Genomic DNA, 6,000 nt, shown 5'->3' on the forward strand with positions numbered 1-6,000 from the left:
GGTTCACTCCCCCAAATGCCTGCGACAGTGGGGCTGGACCAGGCCCACGCAAGGAGCCCAAAACTCAATCCAGGGTGGCAGGGATCCAATTACTTGAGTTATCACCACTGTTTCCCCCAGGGTGCACATTAGCTGGGAACCCAGGTACTCAGATATGGGACCTGGGGGTCTTCACTGGCACCTGGGCACTAGGCCAGATGCCCACACTGCATATGATTTGTTCTCCCACAAACTTTAACAGATTTATTTATTTGAAAGTCAGAGTTATACAGAGAGAGGAGAGGTAGAGAGAGAGAGAGAGAGAGAGAGAGGGAGAGGTCTTCCATCCGCTGGTTCACTCCCCAGTTGGCTGCAACAGCCAGAGCTGTGCCAATCTGAAGCCAGGAGCCAGGAGCTTCTTCTGGGTCTCCCATGAGGGTATGAGGGCCCAAGGACTTGGGCCATCTTCCACTGCTTTTCCAGGCCATGGCAGAGAGCTGGATCTTAAGTGGAGCAGCCAGGTCTCCAACCGGTACCCAAATGGGATGCCAGCGCTTCAGGTCAGGGTGTTAACCTGCTGTGCCACAGCACTGCCCCCTCCCCACAAACTTTCGGAAGCACCATTCTGTAGGTCCCACTTGTCTCCCAGCGTAGTCTCCCCCAAAGTCTGCATCCTTCCACGCTGCCAGGCTGTACCTGACGTCCAGAGCTACACGACCCTGGCTGCTCGGACCTGGAGGGCCGTCAGCTCTTGAGATCGGGGACACCTTCCAAGTCATTCCTTCTGCCAGGTGCATTGCCCTTTGCACCTTCAGAAGAGCCTGAGAACGCGCAGCCTCTCAGATTAGCCCGATATCAGAGATAACCCAAGCACTGGCCGGAGGAACAGAGAGAGAAGGCCTTCAAGTCAGCCCGAGCGTCAGCCCAGGTAGAGGTGCAAGAAGCGTCTCCTATCCCCAACCCAGAAGGTTCGGGACCATGCTGATCCTCCAGAGAAGCCAGAGAAATACGCTTGTCCCTGCACAGGACCGGTCAGGGACTGCCGAGGGCGAGAGCCGAGCTGTCCACCCTTTCAAAGCCCGGCTACTTCCTCTGGCCGCACTAACACCCAAGAAGAAAACGCTCCCCTCATTCATTATCTCTACGCCTTCCCCACCACTCAGCCATCACGTCTGCCACAGAGATGATTCACTAACGCGGAGAGTTCAGCCTGTTTTGTATCCGCAACTTTGGAGGCAGGGGGTTGGGAATGAGGACTGGGGAGAGAGCATGTTCACACAAACAGCAGAGGTGCCACAATGCTCCCCTCTGCTTGCCAAATGCAAAAAGAGCCCCAGGCCCCCCTGTGGGTCCTGCCCTCACCAATGCCACCTTCCTGAGCCCCTGACCCTCCACACCCTAGCGCCCTGGAGAATTCTCTCTCCTCCTTTTGTCCTGATGGGGGCACGAGTGTGGCCTCCGCAGCCAGGATCCAGGGAAAGTTCTGAAAACGGCACTGGCAGTTAGGAGCCAGAGCGTGTGAAGCCGCGAGACATAATAGCGCAGTTGTGTGTTTAAAGGCAGAAATGGGGGTGGGATGCAGCTCCCAGCAGAGATGAAGAAATGGGCCATTTATGCATCCACGCCTGAGGCCATGGCCATCACCGCACAGTCATGTGTGCGTAAACACCCGCGTGCATGCGCGTCTCCGGAACCCAGCCACCCCTTGTCAAAGGCACGCGCTCCGGTTTCCAGCACCACTAGGTTACCTGATTTCCGCCTTCCTCCCGCACCCTCCCTAACTGCCAGCCCGCTCCAGAAGTTAACAAATGAGCCTATTGCTGACTTTGCCGCCTGTTCAATCTTTTACCACGCTTCCCTGGGGGTCAATTTGTATCCTTTCTAAAATCCTTCCCGAAACTCAACTTCCGGCAGCTCTGTTTTTACATCCAGAGTTCCTTCCTGTCTCTTCCCTCTCTCATTTTTCTAGGACATAGCGAGAGTCCGGTCATCTTCCTCCCACCCAAACAATGTAGGTTAGTTCTGTTGCAAAATACAAAACCAGAGACCTGGCTAAGGCAGAGCTGGTCAGGCTGTCTCGCAGTCACCTCTGTGCTTGTGTGCGCGTGTGCACGTGTGCGTGCATGCGTGCGGCACCCTGCACCGTGCAGCACAGGGCTGGTGGAGCCTCATAGTCCCTCTGTTCCCCACCCCAGCAAAGTGCGTTTCTTCACTCTCTAGGTCCTAGGAAAAGCCATCCCTTCCTCTGCTGGCTTTCCAGAGAAACCCAAGAAACTGACATCAAACTCGGAAGGGGGAGAAAACACACAACTTGAACCCTCTTAGAGATGGGAAGTTGCTTTCATCCCCATATGGGCTTCAAGGAAAATCTATGGAGAAGCTTTCCTAGAGAGGGGCGAGCTCCCCTCCCACCCTCCCATGCACTCCCCGACTGCACCACAGAGCCGTGGCAGAGGGGCCGAGACAGAGAGAGAAGAGTTAAATCAAGCCCAGACCTCGGCAATCTGTGTTCAATTTTGATAAAAATCTCCCTCGCTCTCTCCCAGCGCCCCCCTTCCTCCGCCCCACCGCTCAGACACGGCTCTTCGGTTAGGAGTTTGTTTGGGGCACCCCACGCGCTGCTTGGAGCGCACCCCACCAGGGGCACAGGAGGCCCAAACACCCAGCACGCTGTGGACGGACGCAAGGCATCACGGCCACCACCTCCTCCCCCCGCCTCTCCGTCCTCCTTAGGATTACCTGCTGCCACTCCAGGTCCTCCCTTCCCCCATTAAGTCGGAGTCCAGTTGTCTGTCCAGGTCAAGGCCCTGGCCACAGGTGCCGAGGGCTGCAGAGCTGGGATCCTCTCTGAGGATGCTCCTGGCCTGCCCCTGGTCCCAGCGCCGCCACTGAGAACAAGAACCAAGCTGCTGCGGCTGCCCTGCCCGCGGCCCGCGGCCAGGCCTGCAAGCCAGAGCCCCGAGCTCGGGACCCCTGCAGTCCACCCCCAAGCAAAGGCAAAAGCCCACTGGGGAAAAGCCACCTCCACAAAAGTTGTCAGCTTGGAGGTTCAGGCTATGTTTTGTCCGCTTGTAACAACAAGGAGTCCGATTTCAAAGCCACAAAAAAAAAAAAAAAAAGAAAGAAAGAAAGAAAAGAAAAGAAAAGAAACATTTTTTAGAAGTTCTCCAAAGACACTTCCTGCGTGTAGATGTGCCAGTGCTGGGGGACACGCGCGCTCATCCCCCGCTGCAGACACACATGCGACACACACAGAGGCCCGGGAGCCCACTCCGGTGGCAGGGCTCCCGAAGACCCTGGGGGCAGCCGACGCGGCCAGCCGGAGCGCCGGGCGCCGCCGCCTCTCCCAGCCAGCTCGAGCATCCCAAGCAAAGTAGAGGGGAGAAGGAGGCAGGCCGTGTCCCCACTGCGTGCCCCGGCCCAGCGCTGCACTCACCGGAGGCCCCCAGGGCGCGCCCGCCTCGCGCAGCACCGCCGCTCCCGCTTCGTGCTCTGTGCTTCGCTCCCCTCTTGCAAGAGCGACCTCGGCCGATCCCCGCCCGGCCGGCCTCGCGCCGCCGCCCGCCCCGCTCTGACGTCAGGCGTCTTGGAGCGGGATATTTATGGCAAGGAGACTCTGAGTGTTCCCTAGGTAGAGTTCTGATTGCAGTTCCGAGGGATTTGCGACTTTCACACTCGCAGAGGCTGCGGAGGGCGGGAGGGCAGCGGCCGGCGGGGCTGAGCGCCTTGGCAAGGAGCCGCCGCCTCCGAGCCCCGCTGTGTGGGGCACAAGGAAAGGGTCACAGAGGCCAGTTTGGCCACCTGCACAGTGGCGTCTCTGGGCACCTGGCGGGAGGCAAGTCCGGAGGAATAACCACCTTCCCATTTCTTCTCTGGGAATACACATGTGCATATATAGTTTATTTTTATTGAGTTATGCTCCACACTCCCTGCCCCCTGCATAGCTTTTACAACTCAGCGCCGGTCAATTCATCTTACCTCTTTGCTTATATACATAGTATGAGCCGTTTACAATAGCTCTTATTCATACTTCTCAAGTTCGCCTCTTTTTCACACCATTGTGGTCCACCTCCCGGACTGCACTGAGATCGCCTGAGTGGGCAGCAGCTGTCTGCTCTGCAATCCACCGTTCTCTCAAGGTGAGGATTTCCTGGTCTCTTTACCGGACAACGCCAGGAGCCCCTCTGCCACCAAACAGTGCCCCCTTGCGCTCGGCCAGAACCTGGTGTTCAGGTCTGGGTTCCAAGAATTGTCTATTTTTCCAGCACAGGAATGGGACTCAGGGGGATGGCTTCATTGAGGCGCCGTCTCTCCAGAGAAAATGGAGTGTAATGTTTCATGGCTCTCCAAGGATTGAAGAAAGAACTTTCAAGTGGTGCCCACGGCGGTGCCCGCTTGACCTGGCAGTTGAGACACCTGCACCCCGTATCAGTACCTGGATTTGACTCCAGCTTCCTGCAAGTGCAGACCCTGAGAGTCAGTGGTAGCAGCTCAGCAGCGGGGTTCCTTCTACCCATGTGGGCGACCTGGTTTGAGTTCTGGGCTCCTAGCCTAGGCCCAGCCACTGCAGGCATTTTGGGAGTGAATAGTAGATGGTATATGGAAGCGCTTGCGAGCTCTCTCTCTCTCATCTCTCAAACTAAAAACGATAAGTAAAAGGAACAGTACCCATGAGATACCAATCTCTCATGAAGTTGGATAACATAGGCTGTGGATACTCAACTCCCCAGAAACAGGAGGAGACGTGCGTAACAGCCATCAGTAAAACCCCAAGGATGATGAGCTCTCCCTTCGCCAGACGGGGTGGGAGTGTGCTTAACCACACTTAACCACACAAAGCAGCAAGGGCTTAAGGATTTGGGATGTGTTTACCTCCTAGTTAGAGCTCATTGCCTGCAGGATCCAAGCCTGGGCTTGGGCCTCGTGGTGGGGAGGGAGAACAGCTACGGTGTTTCGTCAGTGTACAATTACCCCTCATATGCCCCTGCCACCTGCCTCCATCCCCTTCCTCACATCGCAGGTCCATTGCCAGGGTGAGCTGTGCTCTGCAGCAGACTCTGAGTTGCTGTCCAGAAGCCACTGATAAGCCCCTTCTCCTTTGTCTTCAACTTAAGCAGCTGGAAACCTACACTCTTCACCCTCCTAGTTCCCTTGTATCCAGGGAGACCCAAGACTGAGTTCTGGCAATGAGACTGTCATGCAAAAGGCAGGGGTTAGGGCCGGCGCTGTGGCATAGCAGGTAAAGCTGCCACCTGCAGTGCCAGCATATAGGTACCAGTTCAAATCCTGGCTGCCCCACTTCTGATCCAGCTCTCTGCTATGGCCTGGGAAAGCAGTAGAAGATGGCACATGTCTTTGGACCCCTGCGCCCTCATGGGAGACCTGGAAGAAGCTCTTGGCTTCTGGCTTCAGATTGGCACAGCTCCGGCCATTGCAGCCTTCTGGGGAGTGAACCAGCAGATGAAAGATCTCTCTCTCTCTGCCTCTCTGCAGCTCTGTCTTTCAAATAAATGAATCTTAAAATTTTTTTTTGAGAAATGGCAAGAGCCGTTCCCCTCCAGTTCTTTGACATTTCCTATTTCTACTTCCTGGGTTTCTTTTCTCTCGAAACATAGATGTGATGCTTGAAGATGCTGCCACCATCCTGCAACCTTGAGAACAGAAAGGTCCTCACTGCAGAATGCAGTGGGAAAGCAGGAGGAGAGAGGGACCCACTTGACATCCTGAAGTGACTCACCTCCCTCCGACTTCCTGTTTGGTGAGAAAAACTAACCCCTGTGTTTAAGTTTCTATAGTTGAGTCTTCTGTTGTTGATGGCCAAGTACTCCTATAATCTTATGTGGTACATTTCCATCAACCCACTAAAATATAATATGGGAATAATTACTGATCATCACACTGGTCCATGATATGACAATTTGTTTTAGCATGCTGCTTGTACTTGCATAATTGTTTATAGTTTCCATTTACACCTAACTCCCCTGAACCCCATGTCTGAATTATAACTAGGACCTCCATGTT

The 6,000-nt window shown here is 55.2% G+C and overlaps 1 protein-coding gene across 3 annotated transcripts in view; it reads right to left on the reverse strand.

The window, feature by feature from the left end:
* Positions 1-3,573, reverse strand: part of DAAM2 (dishevelled associated activator of morphogenesis 2) — a 117,676-nt gene extending 114,103 nt beyond the window's left edge. The window contains exons 1-2 of one of the 3 annotated variants that reach the window (XM_017345100.3): positions 3,416-3,533; positions 2,719-2,867 (exon numbers count right to left, since the gene is read on the reverse strand). The gene's annotated coding sequence lies outside the window, so the exon portion shown is untranslated. Of the gene's footprint in view, positions 1-2,718; positions 2,868-3,415 lie in introns of all 3 variants that reach the window. The other 2 variants (XM_017345097.3, XM_070074108.1) reach the window with 2 other exon arrangements.
* Between the last annotated feature and the right edge of the window lie 2,427 nt (positions 3,574-6,000).

The sequence above is a fragment of the Oryctolagus cuniculus genome, chromosome 5 (genome assembly GCF_964237555.1).
Source record: "Oryctolagus cuniculus chromosome 5, mOryCun1.1, whole genome shotgun sequence".
Lineage (NCBI taxonomy): Eukaryota > Metazoa > Chordata > Mammalia > Lagomorpha > Leporidae > Oryctolagus > Oryctolagus cuniculus.